General features: G+C 44.6%; 1 protein-coding gene across 43 annotated transcripts in view; it reads left to right on the forward strand.

Moving 5' to 3' along the window:
* Positions 1–23221, forward strand: part of LOC141578009 (uncharacterized) — a 196197-nt gene that overhangs the window by 73658 nt on the left and 99318 nt on the right. For 42 of the 43 annotated variants that reach the window (XR_012507855.1, XR_012507853.1, XR_012507852.1 and 39 more), the window contains one exon: positions 16765–17334. The exons of the other annotated variant lie outside the window; for it this stretch is intronic. The gene's annotated coding sequence lies outside the window, so the exon portion shown is untranslated. The remainder of the gene's footprint in view (positions 1–16764; positions 17335–23221) is intronic. 43 annotated transcript variants of the gene reach the window in all.

The following is a 23221-nucleotide window of genomic DNA, read 5'->3' on the forward strand; positions in this document are numbered from 1 at the left end:
TTGTTTGGAAAACTAGAACAAAATCCAATTCTTCCCCAGCTGGGAAGCGTACCCAGTGTCACTCACCCCACTCACTGCCTGGCATCTCCTCCCTGCCGACTCCGTGTTCAGAAGCCACTCTGAGCCTTTGAAGAACATTTTGCCTCATGACACTTTTGACTAGGACCTGCGACAACTCTGTCCTTGGTTAACTCTCTCTTCAAAGCCATTTAAATTTTATGCAGGCTCCTCAGCTCAGATGTAAGAATAGCCTCTTTAAACTTCTTGATGCAGCTCCTTAGTGAAGATATTGCGAAGGAAAACTAGCTAAAACCTGGGAGGTATGAACATAGTGACTGTAACCTCAGCACTTTGTGAAGTTCAGAATCAGAGGGGTGGGAGACTCAGGAAAGGCTTTTTAAGGTAGAAAGGGGAAAGTGAAAGGACGCAGGCTGTGTGAGACTGAAGCATCTCGGTCCCAGCTAGCAAGGCAGCTGCGTTCAGGATGGTATGTGAGGAGTACAGAGTTCTCACAAAGAAAGAAGTGGTGGGATGGGAGGGAGGACAAATATATTCTTTACTAGGGAAGGAAAAAGTACGCTGAAAACTTCCTGGTTGAATAAGAGGACTGTGACATGATGTGCTTGTATTTTGGAGAGAAGGGTTTTGTGGGGACAGGCCTAGGAGAACGCTGTCTGGCTAGGGGGTCAGCACAACAGGGGACCACAGAGAACAGGGCCGACCTCAGGGCCCCTGCTGGTTGAGAGCCTGCCGCCATTTTGAGCCCTCGGGGCTGCTTCTGTCCCTTAGCTGGGGCCTCAGAACTCCCTTCATATCCCAGTCCTGTTGATACAAGAAAACAGATGTGGGGCATGAGAAGGGCTGTGTCCCAGGCTTTGGTTGAGCCCCTGGAATGTGCCCCACCAGACGTGGGTCCTTGGCTTCCTGCAGGAAAGATTTCAAGAGCAAGCCACTGTTGAGTAATGGTAGATTTATTCACAGAGACACATTGAAAGGCAAGAGAAAGGCCACGAGTTGTGGGGTTCGGGTGCTCAGATTAAAAGTAGGTACACACTCCACAGACAGAGTGTGGGCCTTCTCGGAAGAGGGAGAGAGAGTGGTGACCGCGAGGTGGCGCTGTGTTGCTCGTTTTCTTGGGCTTGGTTGTTTCATATGCTAATATGTAGACTGAGCAGCCTAAGGGCAAGGGGCTGGGATTCCCAGGGAGTTGGCCATTTCCCACCCTGTGACCTTTTGTGGCTAGCCTTGGGATGGCCATGGTGCCTTGGGGCATGTAAATTCACCATGTTACTATTACAATGGGTGTATAATGAAGCTCAAGCTCTGCTAGAAGTTATATCTCTTCATCTTGAGCCTCAAGGCCTATTGGGGATTGAATCCTTCACCATTTTGATGTTAATTGTTGTGGCCTTCCTTGAATGGCTGTGCTCTGCCCCCTTCCATCCTGTCTCACTGTGATGACACAGAGAGAGCAAAGGCCGGGCCCTACCCGTGCTCCTGTATTTAACAGGGGGAGGGGTGGTGTGGGCTGAGGATGACTCTGAGTGGTGAGAAGGATGTTTCAGATTTTCCCACGTGGGACATGGGGACGTGCCAGCAGCCACTGCAGATTGATCTCACGGGCTTTATCCCTTGTGTCACTCATCATTTCTATTTTACTTTTTTTTTTTCAAGTATTTAATCTAAATTTAATATCAGGATTTTTTAGGAAACAAATTTCTCTTTTTCTTTTCTTTGGGGCTCTTTAAGGGGTAGGTAATTAGGTGTATTTATCTGTTCATGGAGGCCCTGGCACTTGAACCCAGGACCCCGTGCACGCTAAGCACACTCTCTACCACTGAGCTCTACCACCCGTCCCATCATCTTTTACTTTTTGCTTTAGCTGCCAAGAATCTTACAGCTGAATTTCTAGTCGGCCTTTAACACTTACCCTAACTTCATGGCATTCATTTTTATGACTTTACCTTCCCCTGGTTTCATTTAAGTATTCAATCTCCATTTTGTCTTCACTCTCACTTTTGTCTTTTGTTGTTATGGTTGTTAAGCCGTGTTTAAAAAAATTGTTTAATTTCTCTTTTAGCAGGAGGCTGAAAGTAAATAAATATGTAAACAAACTTATCACACTTAAATATTTTATACTTTCTAAGCTGTTTAGTAGTTACTTAAAAACCGAATTGAATACTAAAGTGATAAAATTTTTAAATTATTTTTTAATTTTTTATAAAGGTATAGCTGATTTACAATATGATATAAGTTTCAGGTGTACAATAGTTGCACAATTTTTATTTTTATGTTCTATTTATAGTTATTGTAAAACATTGGCTATATTCCCTGTGTTGTAAGATCCATCCCTGTAGCGTGTTTATGTTAGATGGAGCAGTTTGTATAAGAAAGCTGGGTAACGCAGAGTCTGGGGAGTGGCTCTGTCTAGCCAATGTTCATGGTCACCCTTCCTGTCAGAGCCCAGGCCCTCACTCCTCTCTGCAGGGGAGCGAGTTGAGGCAGCCATCATCAGCGCTGGCAGCACCCTCTGAGTGGCAGTGACTACAGTGACTCTCTGTGGACATGCAAATTGTTGTTCCAGGATCTTTACATGCATTTCTGCATTTAATAATTAAAGCCCTCCTGTGAGGAATCATTTTATGTTTTTAATGAATAATACATTTTATTTTGATTTTGATAGACTTCAAACCTCCAGAAAATGTACTGGAATAGTACAATAAACGCTTAGAGCAGTTCACCTAAAAGGGCACTATTTGAACTTTTGTGTCTGGCTTATTTTAGTATAAACTTTCAAGGTCCATCCATGTTGTAGCCTCAATCAGTAATTTATTCTTTTGATTTTATAATATCTTTTTTCTGTTTTTCGTTTTTTGTCTATTTAAAAATATTTTCATTGATTTCTAGTCAGTTTATAATGTTGCATCAGTTTCTTGTGTACAGCACAACACTTCATTTATATAGGAACATACCTGTATTCATTTTCATATTCTTTTTCAATATAAGTTACTATAAGATACTAAATATATTCTCCTGTGCTATACAGTATAAACTTGCTGTTTACTCTATACATACTATCTGCAAATCTTGAACTCCCAATTTATTCCTTCCCACACCCTCTCCCCTCTGGTAACCATAGTTTGGTTTCTATGTCTCTATGTCTGTTTCTGTTCTGTAGATAAGTTTATCTTATTGTTTGGTTGTTTTTTCTTTTTTTGTTTTTTTTTTTTTTGTTTTTTTTTTTAGATTCCACATGTGAGCGATCTCATATGGTATTTTTCTCTCTCTTTCTGTGTTACTTCACTTAGAATGACATTCTCCAGGTCCATTCATGTTGCTACAAATGGCATTATTTTATTATTTTTTTTTATGGGTGAATAGCAGTCTATTGTACAAATATACTACAACCTCTTTATCCAGTCTTCTGTCAGTGGACATTTAGGTTGTTTCCATGTCTTGCTATTGTAAATAGTGCTGCTGTGAACATTGGGGTGTAGGTGCCTTTTTGAATTAGGGTTCCTTCTGGATATGTGCCTAGGAGTGGGATTGCTGGGTCATATGGGAGGTCAATGTTTTGTCTTTTGAGGAACTTCTATAATGTTTTCCACAATGGCTCCACCAAACTGCATTCCCACCACAGTGTAGGAGGGTTCCCTATTCTCCAGTTTTGATTTTTATTGCAGTTTTGATTTGCATTTCTCTGATAATGATATTGAGCTTTTTTTCATGTACCTATCGGCCATTTGTATATCTTCATTGGAGAAAAGCTTCTTTAGGTCTTCTGCACATTTTTGGATTGAGTTGTTTGTTTTTCTTTCTTATGAAGTGTAAAAGCTGTTTACATATTCTGGGAATTAAGCCCTTGTCAGCTTCATTTATTGCAAATATTTTCTCCCATTCCAAAGGTTGTCTTTTTGTTTTGCTTACTGTTTCCTTTGCTGTGAAAAAGGTTGTAAGTTTAATTACATCCCACTTGTATATTTTTGCTTGTATTTCTATTGCTTGAGTAGACTGCTCTAGGAGAACATTGCTGAGATGTATGCCAGATGTTTTCCCTATGTTTTCTTCTACGAGGTTTATAGTGTCTTGTCTACATGTTTAAGTCTTTAAGCCATTTTGAATTTATTTTTGTGTATGCTGTGAGGGAGTAGTCTAACTTCATTGATTTACATGCAGCTGTCCAGTTTTCCCTACACCATTTGCTGAACAGGCTGTCTTTATTCCATTGAATGTTCTCACCTCCTTTGTCAAAAATTCAATGACCAAATGTTTGTGGGCCTATGCGTGGTAATTTTGTTTATCCGTTCATTGATGGATGGATATTGTTTGTAACCTTTGGCTACTCTGAATGATGCTGCCATGAATATTGATGTGCAAGATTTTGTGAGAATATGTTTTCATTCTGTTGGCTGTACAGTTGGCCCGCCATATCTGTAGTTTCCACTTCATGGATCCAGATGGCTGATTGTAAAGGGACTCGAACTTCCTTGGATTATGGAATCCAGGAAGGGGGGTTCCTGAATCCAACCCCCCGAGGATACTAAGGGATGACTCTACATGTAGGAGTGAAATTGCTGAGCCATATAATTCTAACCATTTGAGGAAACAACAGACTTCTCCAAAGAAGCTACACCATTGTCCCTTTCCACTGGCCGCATATGAGGTATCTCTGCCTCCTGAACAACACTTGTTATTGTGCATGTTTTGATTATAACCATCCTGGTGGGTGTAAAATAAGATCTCATTTTCATTTTGACTTGGCTAGTGATGCTGAGCTTCTTTTCATATGCTTATTGGCCATTTGTGTATTTTTTTAAATCCTTGGAAAATTTAAAAATTTATTCGATTTTCTTTGTATTGTTCAGGTGTAAGCATTTGTTAAATATCCTGAATACTAGTCTCTTATTAGATACATGCTTTGTAAAATTTTTCTCCTATTCTGCAGATTGTGCTTTCACTTTAGTTCTTTTAAACATTAAAACAATTTCTTTACAGGTGAGGTAATTAGATGTATTGATTTATTTTATTTTTCTTGCTAAGCACGCCCTCTATCAGTTGAGATACCCACTTCCCCTGTCATTTCACTTTCTTGATGATGTCCTCTGTAACAAAAAGGTTTTAATTTTGATGAAGTCCAGTTTATCTGCTTTTTTCTTCTATCACTTGTGCTCTTCGTATTGTATCTAGGAAACCAAAGCCTATCCTAGGACCTCAAAGATTTATACTGTGTCTTCTTTTAGAAAGTTTATAGGTTTTGTTTTTACGTTTCTGTCTCTGATCCATTTTGAATTAATTTTTATTTGTTATATAAAATATGGGGGTCCAGATTCCAGATTCATTCTTTTGCCTGCAGATACCCAGCTTTCCCTGCACCATTTGTTGAATAGACTATTCTTTCCATGGAGTGTTGTTGGCACCCTTGTGGAAAACTGACTGTAAATGTAAGTTTTTCCCCCTGGGATTTTATTGTGTCTCATAGATTTATTTATCCAAACTTTTGCCAGTACCATACTGACTTAGTACTATAGGTTTTTAGTACCCTTTAAAGTGAGTCCTCCCACTTTGCTCTGCTTCTTCAAGATTGCTTTGGCTGTCCTGGGCCCCTTGCACTTCCATATGAATTTTGGGATAAGTTTTTTAATTTTTGCAAAGAAGTCAGCTGGAATTTTGATAGGGATTCCACTGAAATTGTAAATCACTTTGGGGAGTCATAACATTTTTAACAATATTGTCTACCATTCCATCAACATGGTATATCTTCCATATATGTAGATCTTTAAAATTTTTGGGTGATACTTCAAAATATTCAATGTACAAATCTTGTAAATTTTTGTTACATGTATCTCTCATTTTATTTTTAATGCTGTTGTAAATGGAAAGTCTGAGCTTCTTGAGGGTAGGACTATATATCAATTTGTTTATTTCTAGGATTCCTACGCAGCAAATACACTAGGTTTATATTTGCTACATAAATCTATCGACAACTCTTCCCACCCCCGTGTCATAAGAAACCAAGACCCAGGTTAAGCTACCTGAACACCTATGTGGAAGTAAGAAATGAGACACTTGGGTGGAGCTTTGTGCAGATGATACTGAGAGCTTATTCAGGATGGCTTCATTTTAATTTCTTTTAAACAACACTTTCGGTGTAGTCAGATACATTAAGAACATGCCCTTTTGATGTGCAGAGGTGCTAAGACTATTATCAAATAATTTCTAGAAAGAGTGTTGTACTTGAAATCTAATTTGCATCAATCTTTGAAGATTTATGTTTCAGGAGCTTTGACTAAAGAACACCAGTCTTTATTCATTAGTGACAATTAAATGCTCAAGCAACATGTAATAGTCTGAGAAACTGCCCCGCCCCGTAGTGCTGGGTGGCTGCATCTGTAACCAGAGTCAGCGCTTACCTTTCCCAGTATGCTTGTGCTGATCTGCTCAAAGCGGTTCATCCAACAGTGTGTCTGTAGTCTGTTGCACATAGCGATAAAACATTGAGTTAAGGTTGCTGGAATGCATTATATTCTTATTAATATTAAGTAAGCACATATTGAGTGCTTACTGTATGTTAGGAATTGTCCCTCAGCCTCAGATGAATATTATTTCTCTTAAAACCTCACATATTTCCTTCTGATTCTCACTTTACAGATAAGGAGACTGAGAATTAAGCCTTCTCTCTTTTGGGTGGAGCTCATTATCAATGACGGGAAGTTGTAAGGAAAAAGATATTGATTCATCCTGAGAAAATATTTTTCTGAGAGTCAGCAGTGAAGAAGTTGGACACTGAAGAAGGTGATCATTGTTCGATTGAGACGAGCCCCGGGTTGTACGGAGTCAGCATCCCTGTCCTGGACACAGCCAGTGTAGAGCTGTGTGGTGGGTGATGCGGCGCGGCCGCACAGGGAATGCGGATGCCGGGCCGTTGGGCCGTGCTCAGGCCCGGTGGGGCTTTCTCCTAAGGGCAGTGGACCGTCATTGTCAGATATTAAGTAGGGGAGAGGGGTGCTCTCGTAGATCACTTTTGTCTTGTAGAATGCTTAGAAACATTTAGAAGGCTCGGCAGGAGGTGATGTGATGAGTCAGATTAGGGTGGCTGCCAGGTGTAGGAGTGTAGAATTTTCAAGTGGTTTTCAGTCCCAATTTTGTGGATCTGTAGCCGTGTCACTTTGGATGATGCACTCAAGGAAGAGAAACAATTTATCTAATCAATAAAAGCAGTGATGTACCGACCTCCCTGGAATGCTGTGGAGATCCAGTGAGATAACGTGTGCACAGTGTGCAGCATGGTACCCAGCACAGATTCAGTGCTGAGTGAGTGCAAGTGAGTATCTAGTAGGACAGATGTGGGTGGTGGGACTCGGTGACTGAGGAAATCTGGGCCCTGAAGGAGGGGTCCAGTCACATCTCTGACTGATGGGCCTGAGCTGGGAGAGGCAGAGAGACCTTGCCCCCCGACCAGGGGCCCTGGGCAGGACGGCTATGGGAGGAAACCTTGAAGTCAGCTCTTTTCAGGTGGAGTTGGAGTTGTCCTTGAGACATCTAAGTGCAGTGTCACGAGCTCAAAGAGGAGGTCTGGGCCCAGGCTGTGAATTTTCCTATAATCTTAATCCCTGAGTACACCGAAGTATTGATCACTGAAAGTGAAGACGTACTTTACAGGACAAGTGAATAGTAGTATCATCTCTGTCATCAAAGCTCACGTCTCTTTATTCATCACCCACTTTGCTAATTGGGTACTTACAGAGCTCACTTCAGCGACCTCCCCTGGGCTCAGGCTCCACAGTAAAGTGCTGGTGAGCCTCCCTCCTTTCCAGAAGATGACACAATTTTCTGGTAGCCTTCTGTACCTCGCCAGACTTAGAATTATAGTTTGTTGATTTAATTCTATTTTCTGTTAGCCATCTCCTGACAAGAGAGACCTTTTATCTCATGTTCATATTTCAATTAGCTGTTACTGAGAATTGCTGATCTGATCCATAGAGTAAGTATTATATTAAGCTTGTAGAGTATTTATCATTTTTCTGTCTTTGCCCTTTAATTTTGTATGCCATTTCAAGGTTCTATCCTATTTGGGGCCTTATTTTTTTTTAATTAAAAGATGTCTCTTTGCAGTTAAGAAAACAAAAGAAAAAATACACATGATAGCTAAACTTAGAAAATATCTAGTGTGTTTTCTGTCTCTGCAATGGAGGGTTGTAGAAACTTGTGAAAACCTTCATTACACAAGTTTCTTATAATGCGGATTAAGAAATAAAACCTTCCTTCCTCATCTTTCAAGCTGCACAGCTAATTGTGAAGAAAGTGAGGGGAAATCCTCAGAAGCCAAGACAAACCAGAAAGCAGGGATTCTGGGTGATACATGAGCCTTAGAAGCCCTGGGGTGCCTGTTGGCTCCTGTACTGAGTTTCAGTTGCCTTGACAGTAGGGCAGGAGTTGAGCCCGAAGCCTCTCACACTGGGAGTTGGATGACTGATCATATGTAAGGCCAAGCCCATTCCGAGAAGCATGGTTTACTAAAGGGTTAACTAGGAAAAAAAATTCCTCAAGGCAAGACAGTAAGGAAAGTCAATTTTGTTGGAAGAGGGGAAAAATAACAAATCCAAAGTAAGGATATAGTTTAAAGCTCTTCTGGCATGAGAGTGACCACAAAATCCTGGCAGAGAAGCACAGCTACTCCTGGAATGAGAAGCTGTGGTTTGAATGAATCAGTGAGCAGCCATTCCGAAAAAGGCCTCCAGAGTCTTGTGGATCAAGATACTGGACGGCAAACAGCTCTCTTCCAAGGTCTCATTCAAATAACCGGAAATGTTTTAAAGGAAAGAAGCCATAATCATAGTTCTATTTATTAACATTACTATATGCTAGGAATTCAGAGGTGACTATGGAGTTGACTTCTCATTTATGGACCTTACTTTCTCTTTGGGGAGAAAAACTGACATAGTTGGGGAGCTTGGTAGAGGGAGGTGTTAGTCTGTTGCAATTAGCCAGAAGAGGAGATTAAGAAAGCAGTGTAGGGTGGGTGAACTTTTTAGCTGAGGACAGACAGTCTTGTTCAGTTGGCTTTTAATTGCAGGCTCAATGAGCTGTCACTGGAGGGAATAGATCTTACGGAGGATGGACTTAGCTCAGGCCTCTTTAGAATGGACAAGTGAAACTGGAGAAAGACAGTCAAATCTGTGCAGACATTAAAGTTCACTTGAACATGCTCCATCCCTGAGCCAAAGATAGGACAAATATGCAGCACTTCTTAAGGACAGAGGAGTGGTTTCTAAAGTTCTCCAAGAATGAATCCCAGGGAACCGGGATGGCCAGTTGTCAAACTGTGACTTTGCAATTTGGACAGTGTACCCACCAAGGGTATTGGAATTTTATAAGTTTCCATTTCTCTTTAATACATGTCAGGTGATGAGGACGTGGGCACACGTGTTTGACACCTTGTCGAGGCGACTTTAGTTACCTGCCTAGAAGCACGGGCACAGCTATGTGTGCGTCATACATCTTGCCGCCCATCGAGTTCCCCGTCTCAGTGATCACGGCAGAGTGGTCCCTTGTTGACCTTTCCGTCTCCTCTGTGACATCATAACCCATGAAAAGACCGGAGAGTATTAACGTGGATTTCTTAAAGTCAAAGGAACAGATTAAATATGGAGTCAGATTTGTTCTTTCCTATTTCAGTAGTGCCATGGAGAAGGAAGTTTGGGCAGCTTTTTGTAGGGCCCTGGAGGCTTTCTCTCTCAGCCTCTGGGCACCTTTATTGAAAACCCTTCATAGCTGTCTGGCGTGCTGTAAAACCACTCCGCCTGTTTTGCCCTGAAGATGTGTTCAGTTTATAACTCATCTCTACTCCTTGGAAAACAACTCAATAAAAACTTACTTGGTTTTCCACCAGCCATGGGCAGGGGTGGGGGATACCTTGTTATTATTCCATAAAATATAAATAACAATAATAATAATAATAGTAATAATAATAATAAATAATAATAATAAAAGAAGTCTTAAAACAGCACTGGGCACATTGGAGAGAGTCAAAAAATGTTTCCTGGCTTAAGTCAAAATTGATGACTCAGTGATTCCATGGCTGCTGTATTTGCTGAGTTAATTACTCCTTTGCTCCATTAAATATTTTTTTAACTGAAAAAGAAATACATGCAAATGGTTAAAAAAATTCAAACAGAGCACAAAAATACACAAGTGAAAGAAGTTTACCCTCGACCTCTGTTCTTCCAGCCCTCCCTGGAGATGCCCCTGTTTAATATCCTTTGGATGCTTTTCCAGATATGGTATGTACATTCCCAACTATGTATGTAAATTCCTTTAAAGTTTTAGTTATTTTTAACTTAAAGGGATTTAAATCCTCAAGTGGCTTCTGCCCGGGTAATAGAACAGAACAAATCTGACTGCATATTAGATTTTTTCATTTGACTTTAACCCTATGCTCTGTCTCCTAGGCTTCATCTTGCTTGTAAACAATGTTGCTTAGAGCCTGAAATATACAGGAGAGCCTATTCGGAATGCTGTGACCTTTAAGGATATTTAACACTTTTTCATTCATAAAAAGATAACAAATTACAGAATAGAAAATAACGTTTGTTTTGTTGGAGGTTTACAGAGATTTGACCCAGGCAGATAGCTGCAAGAACAAAGGATTCTAACAACAAGGAATTCCTACACCAGGAAGATTGCAACAACCAAGCACGTAGGAAAGGAGCCTGAATTCTGACTTGGGGAGATGGTTTTCCAGGACATTAGTTTGCCATCTAGGTCTACAGAGACTTGCTATTCCTTGCCCCAAAACCTGGTCTCCCAACATATTGGCCTGTCCTGCACTGAGGAGAATGAATTTGGACTCGGTAACACTCCTATCTACCTATCAAACTGGGCACTGGAACTGAGTGTTATGGAAACAACAGGCCAGCCGAGAAACAAGCACCACTGGGAGGGTTGGAGTACTCAGATTTATTATGCCTGCAGACTCAGAGGCTTCTGCTCCGAAGTTCTGAGCACCTCCAAGACATGCACATGAGGTTTTAAAGGGTTAATTACAAGTAAGTGGTATTAGCCAATAAGGCTCAAACAACAAAAAGCAAGGAATCAGTACACTGGAGCTTATCAACTTGTAATAGATCACGTTAATGACACCTGTTGTGGTTGGATTTACGAGTTAGCTTGTTAGCCCAGTAAACTGACACTAAACTTCAGATTTACGAGTTAGCCCAGCAGAATTTAGATCAGTAAACGGACACTTATCACACTTAGATTTGTGACTTCGCTTGTTAGCCCAGCTGGGCTTTTCCTTTACATGAGGATAGCTCTCCCACACCCAGGGAACTACTGTGAGCCCTTGATGGTTCCACTAGTGTGGGGTGTGGTTTACCCAGGAGGGATGGGGACTGTGCACCAACACTCAGGCAGTCTTCTCTGTCTGGGGCTCAGATCTTGTACCATCCCTCTCCCCGCCAGCCCAACACCTGGGAGAGTGGAACTAAGGCAGAGATCATGCCTGCCTGTTTCCCAGCGTGTAAAAGGGGAATAGGTACTCTTCCCAAGGTAGTTCTGAGCGACAACACATGCGGGTGCTTGGTTCCCAGAGCAACAGAAAACCCAGCTCCGCGTGGGGGCATCGGGTGTGATACCCATAGGGGTTCTGCAGAAGCATCGGATGGAGGGCTGGATCCGAGAGGTAAAACATGAGCTGAGGGCCTTGAAGTGTAACAGAATGGTACAGAGGCAGGACTGCAGCCTCCTTCGGGGTGCCCACAGAGGTAAAGCTTTTTCTCTCCATCTCCGCTACGACAATCCGCTCTCCAGATCCATCCATTTTCTCTGCTTTTCCGGTCCATCTGTCTCCCTCCACTTTTCCCCTCCTCTCCTCCCCCTCCCATCTTCTTCCTCCCTCGCTGCCCCACCTTCTCTCTCAGAACCCAGAGTGGATCGCTGGCCCTCCTGCGCATGGGCAGTCGGGGCCAGCTGGACCGCGGGTTGGAAGCTCCAGCTCCGAGCCGGGGATCGGCCCCAAAGGCTTCTCAGCTCTGTCGACCGGTAGGCCTTTAGCTCCTGCCCGGGGCCGGGGCCTCTGGCTGTGGAAGTGCAATGTGGGGGGCTCCCGGGAAAGGGGTCAGGCGGCTGCGGGAGGGCGGTCGGCATGTCACAGACCCCCAGGGCGCCAGTCAGCCTGTGTTCAGCTGAATTGCTCTGGCCAGACCCCTCTGCCCGCGCCACCTACCCCGGCGCCCCAGCCACAACTGTCCATGGCCAGGTGTGCACCTGCAGCCTCTCACACAGCCGGGCTCCCCTCAGTCCGTGGCTGGCGTCCCCTTCCCCTCTCCCGCCCGCGAGTCCTCTCCTCCCGGGCTGCCTCTCCTCGGCCGCCGGCCCGTCCCCGCCCCTGGGCGAGCTGTGTCCCGGGCCCGCGTGGTCTGCGGACCCGGACGGGGGCGGGCGGCTGGGGCTGGGGCTGGCCTCCGAGCGGGGCTACAACCCGCGTCCCCCAACCCCGCTTTCCCTGCCCCGCGACCCCGGGGCTGCCCTCCTCTCCCTTTCCCGCTCCCTGGGGATCAGCTCAGTGGCGTGGGCGCTGCTCCCTGGGCTGAGAGCCTCCGGCTTTAAAGCCCAGCTTCTGGTGGAGTCGGGAAAGTGGATCCTCAGTGCTGAGCGAGCTTCTGTCTCCTCTCTCAGTGTTTCTGCCCCAGGTAAGTACCTTGAACATTTTCAGGTGTTATGATGGCGGTGCTTGTTGATGTCACGTGTTTTTATAGTGCCAGGGATTAGAGTGTTGAAAGCAGGGCTTGGTTCAATTAAAAATGAGCTGAAGGCATGAGGCTGTGACATGCTCTTTCCTTCCCACTCCCAGGGTGAAACGTGAAACTGTCGATTTTAAAAAGATAGTTACAGTCCCTAATTAGCCCAGCCCAGCTAGGGTGCATTAACAGGACAGCACCACCAGAGGCGTTGGAGACCCAGGGACATTGCAGTCCTAAAGAGCTCCTGGCACAGTTTGTTTTGTTTTGTTTTTTTGTTTTTCTTAAATCGTGGGGCAGTCTAGTAGTATAGAGGGAAAAATAATTGTCAAGAAATATTTTTTCATATAACAGCTTTATTGTGATATTGTTCACACACCATGAAGTCCATCCATTTAAATGTTACAATTCAGCAACTTTTAGCATATTCACAGTTGTGCAACAATTATTATTCCAGAACGTTTTCATCACATCAGAAAAACCAGTGGAAATGAGTGACATACCCACCCCACCCCAGTGGTGTTTCTAAAGAACTTTCTTGCCTATTCCTGACCATAAATTAACTTGTTACATTCCATGAAAAATCTGGTAGGAATTCTAATCAGAATTGCAATGAATCTGTGTATCAAAACAGGAAGAATTAATGTCTTTATGGCATAAATTTCTTCTAACCATGAATATATCTGGAACCGTATCTTTTCATCTCTCCAGAGCCTTGCCCATGGGAAGTCCTCACTAATTGTTGGGGTTGTGAATGATGAGATTCTATACATCGTTAGTTGCTACTGTAGCCTTTCACAGAAGAGAAAATAACCTCAGTGAAGCCAAGTGACTCTCTGATGGTCAGAAAGAGTGACAGCCAGTGCTGGAGTGATCCAGTGGACTTGGTGCTTGCAACCAGGATTCTCCAGCACCTACAGCTAAGGGGATTACAGTATTCTTTTTTTTTTCTTAATGGCTTTGCTTTTATATTTACTTATTTTTTTAATTTATTTTTTATTGAAGTGTAGTCAATTTACAATGTTAGTTTCAGGTGTACAGCAGAGATTCAGTTATAAACATGCATATGTATCTACATATGTTTTAGATTGTTTTTAGTAGAACTCATTACTAGGAATTGAATATAGTTCCCTGTGCTATATAGTAGGTCCTTGTCATTTATTTTATATTTATTAATGTGTATCTGTTAATCTCCCCTTTCCTGCCTGCTAAGCACAGTTTGCTTTCTATGTCCATGAGTCCATTTCTAGCAGCACCGTTTTTCCTAGTAATATATGCTCTTTGGCTGCTTTCAGTTTCAGTAATTCCATGTTATCTGTGAGCGCTTTTCTTCTGGTGGCCTTTATGTGGTTTGCACACGTGGTAATAGAGATTTGTATTTGGGAGAACTCCAGGCCTCGTGTAGTCCCTGGAACAGAGTGCCCACTCAGTTGATGCTTGAACTGGGAAAAAAACATAGTAAATGTTGGAATTTCAACTATGGTTGAGACTTCCAGGTTTCTGTAACCTGTTTACAACACCTTATTATTGGCTGCCCCCATACTGGGTAATATGGTGGAATTTCATGGTATAGTGGTTTAGAGACAGGGCCTTGTATGCTTCTTCTCTTTCCGTTTTCTAACACTCATTCTCCTGGGTCTCCCAGATCCTCCCCCAGCAGTGCCCAGGGCTGGCTTGATGCTGCGCTGAAGCAATATTTTTTAATGAGGCCCTTTCCTCATCTCTTCTGAACTTCCGTTTCTTTCTCTGCACAATGAGGGCTTAGACTAGATAAGTGCTTTTCAGTTTCTTTTAAAGCCATGTTTCCTTTGAGAAATAGAAAATGCAAATCTCTCCTCCCATCCCAACACTTTAGATTTTGTTACCTCCTGCAAGGAGTGACATAACTCTTTGTGGAAAATTGATGTGATTGTGATTCCAGGTGGCACAGAAAAGACTCTTCAGAGATTTATTGCAGGGAGAGGGCAGAAAAGGGGCAGTATGTCACACTTTCTAGTGTGAGCACTGGAGCAGGGGCTTTGATTTAAATGTGGTGTCTGTCGTGGCCTCTCTTTAATCTTGCACAATGTGATAAACCTCTCTACCTCATTTTCTTGATGTGTCAAGTTGGGTTGATAATAATTTAAGGCTTTTGTGAAACATTATACACATAATCTATTTGTGTCTCAGTAGAAACAAGACCTGCAAGTGATTCAGGGATTTAAAAAAAAAAATCTTGCCCATAGCAATATGTCGCTGTGTATTTTAAATTACCTGGAGGGTGATGGTTGAGTCTAAAGTCCATCGTGGGACAGGTGGCCCATAGTTCTCTATGAACCAGATTGTCCCCTCCTCCCCAGTCCTCTTCCTCAGTCCAGGATTAAGTTCCCTAGTAGATTTACACAGAGGTCTTGTGGAAATGGCTTTCCATTTTATTGTTTCACCAAGAAGGGCTGCCATCATGATCTCTGTGGTCAGATTTTAAAGGGCTGCCATCATGATGTCTAGTCAGGTGAAGGCTGTGCATTTGGGAGTTTCTATTTAATAAAAAGAAAAAAATTACAAATAGAAAATTAGAACAAGGGTGGTGACAGGGGCTCTTGGAAGTGAGCACCATTAGCTTTGTTAGCTTCAGGAGCAGTGGCCTCTTGCCACAAGGACCCATCCTCTTCCTCTGAAGTTGGAGGGACCAGTGGGTTCAGTGGGAATGTTAAATGTGTGTATCTCATGTGCTGGGCATTGTCCTATTTTTTCTGTGTGTTACTTTTTTGAGACAGTGAGCACATTTAATCTCAATAGCTTCTTTAAAAAAGTAGAAATTTTATTTTGAGATATAATATAGATTCCCATGTAGTTGTAAGAGATAATATGGAGAGGGCCTATGGACCCTTTTCCCAGTTTTCCTTAATGGTTCCATCTTGCAAATTTGGGGTACGATTCATTACTGACTCACTAAAAATTTGAGGTTTGTGTTATTGCCATCATTTCTATTCACTATTAAACTGGGGCTTAGAGAAGCACACACGCATGCCCAGGTCACCCACATGGTTAGTGTAGAGACGGGTGGAACGTGGGTTTGGGATTTATAAGCAGTACCATTATGATGGTCTATGGCAGGGAGCAGCATTCATTTTGCTTGTTTATTCATTCATTCAACAAACATTTATTGAATAAATTCTGTGGGTTAGATGCTTTCATAGGGTTATCTGATTCTTCAGCAGTACTGAGAATCAGGTAATATTTACTATTTTTAAATCTGAGAAAATTAGTTCTGAGAGGTTATAACCCCCCCGAAGGAAATATAGCTCATAAAGGAGGGATAGTAAATTTGTAGTCACCCCTTTTTATGCAGATGGTATCCTAGGCATTTTACATTTGCAAACTTCCGTAATCCAGATATATTCTTGTAAGGCAAGGATTTGTTTTTTTAATTGAAGTATAGTCAAGTTTACAATGTTGTGTCAATTGCAAGGTGTTTTTTGAATTTTGAATTAAAAAGTATTTTTTGAGGAGGGTAATTAGGTTTATTTATTTGTTTCATTTATTAAAATGAGGTACTGGGACCTCGTACATGATAAGCATGTGCTCTACCACTGAACTGTACCCTTCTCCCCAAGGCAAGTTTTCTTATCCATTATTCTGCAGCTTAGGGGTTCAAATAAATTGGAATTGAAATCCACATCTTTTGATCCTAGTGTTGTCCTTTTCTTTATATTCTGCTGAAGGGGCTTGCGGAAAGCAGTTCCTTTTTTCATTTCTTTATTCCGCATTTTTGAGCATTGACTTTGCATCAGGGACTTGCTAGGTGCTTTGAAACAGAATACAAAAAATGACCCTTCTCTGCAGGGGCAGGAAGCCTAGACCAAAAGCTGGGTAAAGTGATCTGAGCTACGGTAGCCATGTGCAGACTCTGAAGGACAAACTGTACCCCTGGATTTGCTTGGGCTTCCCTTGCCTTCTGGCTGGTACACACCAGGTCACCGCAACCCAGAAGCGCCCGAAGCCCACAGCACAATATTTACCTCGATCTCCTCTCCCCTCTCGGCAGGGCCTGCAACATGAGCATCCCTGACTACTTGCAGTGTGCTGAGGACTATGAGACTCTTCCCGTGGTTGTCAAACCAGTGGGGATCATCTCAGAGGAGAATTTCTTTTGCATCTATAAGCGAATCTCCTTGGTGAGCCAGATCAGCCCGTGCAGCTCCCAGGGCGCACTCTGTATGCACTACAGGCACCACTATGCACCCAAGAATGGATGGAGCGTCTTCCAGACCCACCTCATGGTTGTGGGCCTTGTCACCTTTACCGACTGCCTCTCGGCCAAGGCCTTCGAGAAGCTCCACGTGCAGAGGAGCTGTATGGCACCACGCTTAATGACTCTCAGCTCTTTGTCTTTGTGCTGCATGGGGAGGTAGCCAAGCAGCCGCGCACCGAAGTGGCCTTCAATCTACGAGTACTGCTGGGTGGTGGAGAGGAGGATCGAGGACTTCACTGAGTCATTCTTCATCTTGCTCAAGTCCAAGTGGCTGGATGGGGCCCCTGACAAGTCTGGGGACAAGATCCCACTCTGCATGCCGTTTGAGACGGAGGACTTCATGGGACTGGACACAGACTGCAGGTAAATTTACCTGGAGGCCAGTCCACCCTGGCTGTGTGCCGGGTTTCTTCTCTCCATCCAGAAAGGGATCAGCACGGAATAGGACTGTCTTGTATCCAAGGGGGGAGGGAGGTGCAGCCCGCCGGTTTACAGACATTTAAAAGTGAATCCGCCTTTGTTTCAGAGAGATCCTTTTAGTGATAGTGTTAGAGCACTTACTCCTGCTTTTCAGCCAGGACCCTGCTGGGACCCCTGGAGTTGCTGTTCAATAGAGTAGCCACAGCCACTGATGCTAGGAGCACTGGGGAGGAGGCTGGTCTGAGCTGAGATGTGATGTAGTTCAAATGCACATGAGATGCTGAGGCTTCTCTAAGAAAAGCATATAAACTATCTTGTAACTTCCTCTATTGATTACATATCAAAATGATAGTATTTTACATACAGTAGATTATGTAAGATATGTTCCTAAAATCAGTTTCTAGTACTTGTTTTTTATTTGTTGGTTTGTTTCTTTGTTTACCGTTTTAAATGTGGCAACTGGGAAACTTTCTTTACATGGCTCTCATTTCATTTCGGTTGGGCAACGTTTCCTGGGACAGTCTCATCCTTTTGCTTATAGATGAGATGCTGAATCCCGAGAGGCAGAACGAGGCGCTGGTTGGGCTGGCTTGGAGCCAGTGTCTCCTGCCTCCCAGGCTCAGCACCTGTTCGGCTCAGGCCCTCTCTTCCTGCCCGACAGGCAGCATGCCATGTTAGGACATCAGAAACACCACCAGGGACCTCCGAATGAACTCCTTATGCAGGGAAAGGCGTATCACGGAGTATGGGAAAGAGCAGGGAAATATGTTCATCCTCACGTTGTCACTGTGATTAAGTCAACGGCCCCACTTTGCCTCGGAATTACAGACGAGCTCTTCTGGGCTGCCTAACCCCCCAACTTCTGCTCTATTTCCCCGTGTATCTATTGTGCTGTCCCTCGAGCAGAAGAGGGTGAGATGCCTTTGCCGAGAGGTGGTCCCCATTTGCTGGGGAGAGTGAGGGAATCTGTGTCCCCCCGGCCTACGGCCTCGGTCCTTGAGTCTGGAGAGGGCTCATGGCGGTCCAACAGGTGACGGTCGGACGACCTGGCACATGCTGCTGGGCCCGCTGTGGAGGCGGTGCTCTGTGATTCTTGAACTTAACTAAGATCAGATTCTACTTTCTGGTTGTTGGTAAGTTGGGGGAGAAGATGCCAGAGAATTGATAAAAAGAATATCCAGAACAGCCCTGTGAGTGATAGGCAAGAGGACCCGAGTCCCACCTGCATGAGGTGCCTAGCGGGCTCTGGATGAATTTTCTGTTCCTCCCGGACATGCTTAAGGAAGGGACAAGTCATGTCGTGGCCATGATCTGTTCTTGTCCTCACAGAGCCCTGTGATATACATGCCCGCGCTCCCCATCTGCTCCTTGGAGATGAGGTGTCAGGTTTAGGAACCTGGGGACTGCTGAGGGCACAGCTACCAGCACCGTGCTAAACCGAGGCTGGCTCCGTTCACCTCACATGTCACCTCCTGCTGATCCCCCAGGCGTCAGTCAAGTTAGGTGCATCGGTGCAAAATAAGCAGGGACCAACTTCTCCCCCTGGACAGACTGGTGGGTGAGCAGTGGAAGCCTGGAGCCCTGCCCCAGCCCCCAGGCCAGTGCCTCCTCTTTTGTCACAGGAGGCACTGGTGACATTTTTGCTCAGCAACTGCTTGGCTCTGAGTTTGCGGGCCAACCAGAGATTTCCTGCTTGTTTTTGCATTTTGAAGTCTGTCCGTGGGATTTGTAGGAGTAGCTGGATATGTGCTTAGCCCATAGTGGTTGACACAGTCACCATTGTTTACCCAGAACCTCGTGTACCAGACATGGCTCCCGGCATCAAAATATAGCAGCGCATTAAACCTCCCTCCTGGTGCGTCTGTCTGTTTTGGTACCGTAAGGTCTCAGCCAGCATCTTAACGTCAGTGAGTTAACGAGGCCAGTGAGCTCGGGTCAAGCACGTTCTCCTCCAGTCACTTTTACTCCATTGTTGCTTTTACTATTCCGCAGACATTAATTTTTTAAACAATGCTTTGGTGCAGGAACAGAGCCTAATTCTCTCCTGCTACTCTTGGTGGAAGTGCGTAAAACTGTCCAGCCTGAAATGTGACCACAATTTGTAGCTTAAGACCTGCCTAGAACCATGTATGTGGAGTTTTGGTTAGGGGCGCTGACCACGTTGGGGTCCCCCGGCAGCGCCGCTCCCCTCAGGCCCCTGCTCTCCCTGGAGCAGGAGATGAGGGTGGGTCTCACCATCCCCGCGTCCCTGGCCTCACACACTCACGTAAATTCTTGTACGTGCTGTCAAAGTCATTTTTGTTCTTGTGTGTTTCTAATTTTCTCTTGTTCCTCTTTTCCTTTTTCTTTATTCCTTTTTCTCTTGTACTGCCCTGTGAGCATGTTGTTGCGTCTGAAAATGTGGGCTGTGCACACCCTGCATTGGAAATAGCTAGATCGCCCTCCGTGCTGTCTCCATCGCTTTAAAAAGCAAAAACTTAATAGCTGCCTTGATCCATGTATTATCCTTGTCATCTTTTTATTTTCTAATTTTTTTTAGCACATCACCCACTGGTGTTTGATACCTCTTAAAATCCTTGCTTTAAGGAACCAGTTTGGTCCTCCTTATATTTGGTGACAAATGCGCCCTTATTAAATTTGTTTGATTGTTTTGAAGAAGTGAGATGCGAATTCATTTAGGCGGCTGCTGAGGGATGTTTTTCATGGAGTATTTAAACTTGTAAAGTCAAATTCTGCAGCATCTTGCACGATTCCTTCTTTTACACACACGTGCTTGGCACTCGGTTTCTGGCTGTCACTGTGTGACGTGCGTGACGGCGCTGCCTGGCCGGCGGTCACTGTTGAGGGATTGGCAGGCTCGGGGTTGAGCAGCTATTGGAGGAAGCAGTCACCATTTTGTTATTTAATTTTTTTTTTTTTTTTGCATTTTACTTCCCGTTCCATTTACTTTACTTTGCCTTCATAAAGGGGCAGAAGTGGGTCTAAAATCCATGCCACTCTTTTGTTCCCTTTACGAGGCTGGTTTATCTGAGTATCAGGACAACATGTCCTTCTCCTAAGTAGCTGGCTCACCTGGATCTGGTGGACATAGGGACTGCTAAAGGGGACCTTAGCTTCCACCCTGCTCCAGCCAGTTTGCATTCAGAGCCGGGTCTGTGGTTTGCCTCAGCAGCCGTGCAGGCCTCCCTGCACCGGCCTTTACTTTTAACCCATGTTGGCAGTAAATAGCTGACTCCGTGTCTGTTGCAGCTGACGTCCACCTCTGTCGGCCTTGTCGTTAGTTTGCGGTAGTGAGTCTCCAACACCCAAGTCAAATGTGAAGGAAGATGCTTTGGCCGACGTAGGACCTTGGATTCTCACCCCCACCATGGTTCATCTCACCCGGTGAAAGTGTTTGGCCACCACCATCATGCTGACCATGAGGCCTTGTTTCTCCTTTCATGCTCTGGTCCAAATGTGGACACTTCATTTTTCACTGAATTTGTCTCGCTTCAGACAGGAGAGAATATCTGAATGAGTCCATCACATTGTGGGTGGGGAACAGATCAGAAGTACATGTCGCAAGTAGAAGGAGTCTAGTCTGTCCGGGTTGGCAAATGCAGGCTGGGATCTGTGATGGCCGGGGTATGCCCTGGACATAGGCCTTTCCCGTGGCTCCCGAGAGCCCAGGGGTCAGAGTGAGAACAGCCTTCCCTGGGTTCCTCCATCCTCGTCTGCTTACTGGCAAGTGTGTCTGTTAATTAGGAGTTCCCCAACACCACGGGCCCTTCTAATCTCAGACCACGGGAGAACATTGAGTCCCTTCTCCTGGGCCTCCTTTGTGAGAATACAGTGCCTTCTGATTTGACCAGTGGCAGGAGATGCCTCCCCCTCCAGGGAGCACCCTTTGGAGTACTGTGACTCAGTGCACCATGCTGTGAGCTTGTGGGGTTCCGGCCGTGGTCCCTGCAGAACCAGACTTGAGATGGGCTTAGCGATGGATATAACAGGACTGATTCCAGGGTAGGGCTTGGGGGAGGGAAGAGTGGAAATTGAATATGACCTCAAACACATAGATGGGTGCTGGGGCTGTTACTAAAATGGGGTGTCTGGGAGGTACCTGCCAGGAATCGAATTCCAGAGAAAATGGCGGACATGAGGCATTTTTAAGATGCCATTTGTCATGTCATCCTAGTTAGGACTTCAAAGAGGCACTCGGGTCTGTGGCCCTGGGGCTCAGGTGAAGGAGCAGGACTAGAGATACACGTTGGGAGTCGTCATTCTTAGCTGGTGTTCACAGCCGCGCATGTGAATTAGATCATCTTGAGAGCTGCAGACTGAGGCTGAGGCGGGGCAGTGCTGTGCCTGGGTTGGAGGAAAGCCCAGACCATGTAGCTTTGGTGTGTCAGTCTGCAGCGTTTGCGATTTTCAGACTAATGCCATTTATCCTTAAGGTGCCGGGGGTTGGGCAGGGCCAGCCTGGAAGAAATCTGAAAGGAGGGTCGTGGCCACCTGTGTGTCTTGGGAAGATTCAGAGTCTGCATGGTCCGGGAGGGTAGACTTCTAAGTAGCTGGAGTTGGAGTGGGGAGAAAGTAGTCACACTCACCTGTGAGGGAGGGACGGAGTCCTTGGGAGTCGCCACCCAACTGGACTCGCTTTCCAATGAACAGAAGGCAATCAGACAGAGGATCTGAGGTGAGAAGAGATGGGCGCTTGGAGGGGAGCCAACCTGGAGAATGGTGCTTGCAAAGTTCTGGAATAGTCTCCCTGAAAAATTGAGTTAAAAATACCCAGACTCTTAAGAACATTGATAGTGACTGGGGAGGAGGCAGTTGTTTTTCTGGCCTCCTAAGGGAAATGCATGTATCCAGGGATACACAGAAGATTCGGGCAGTCTTTTCCAGGGGTTTGATCCTTACCAGGGGGAACAGTGCAAGTTTAAAAGGGGAGAAGGGCAGCGGAGGGAAGCTAGTCAGGCCCGGTGTCAGGTACCAGTCGGCAGCCCTACTTGCGTGTTGCATTCTCATCCATGCCTCCCAGGTGGGCCTTGGCAGTCCCCTTTTGCGGATTGGGAAGCCTTCTCAGAAGGGTTAAGTAATTGGTCCGTTTAGCGGCTAGTAAATGCTGTAGCAGGATTCAAGCAGGGCCTTGTCAGACTTCAAGGGCATGTTCTATCTACTAATTCCGGTACCTCCCTGTTGTACCTGGATTGGTGAATTGGGTCAGTTTTGGAGCCTTTCACAAAAAATACGATTTAAGTGCCTCAGGACAGTTTCACAAAGCTCAGTGTTCTTTGATGGTTCAGAAGCACCGCAGTGATTTTCGGACCACAGAGGTAAGGTCTTACTCCTTGACGATGACGTGGTTGCAAATGACGTACAGGTGCAAAACCAGACTTAGCAGCTTCTGAAGGGAAACTCTCCAGTTCTCCCTTGATCGGCTTTCTTCCACGGGATGTAACTGCTGCAGCGTAGGCCTGAGCTTTCCATATGGAGTGAGGGTTTGATATCCAAAGTTAGCATAAAATGGTCAGATGAAGAAAATCGACGTTGACAATTTATTTTTGGGTTACATTAGTGAAGATATTCTATCAGTTAATGACCCATATATCGAATGAAATTGAGTACAGAACATTGCAATTCTTACTTTCTATTTAGAGTTCTCTTACAGAGTAAGGTTGCCTGCTTTGGAACATCAGCTCCACCACCATGGCACCTATCAGTGTGTTGGTGTCATTGCATTTACGCAGTGAATGTAATCTGTGCTTCCTCAGCCCCAAACACTCCAGTGCAGAATCACTGGCTGTAGCCATCTCTTAGTCACGCAAATACTTCTAAAATTATATGATGC

This window comes from Camelus bactrianus, chromosome 6, assembly GCF_048773025.1.
Source record: "Camelus bactrianus isolate YW-2024 breed Bactrian camel chromosome 6, ASM4877302v1, whole genome shotgun sequence".
Lineage (NCBI taxonomy): Eukaryota > Metazoa > Chordata > Mammalia > Artiodactyla > Camelidae > Camelus > Camelus bactrianus.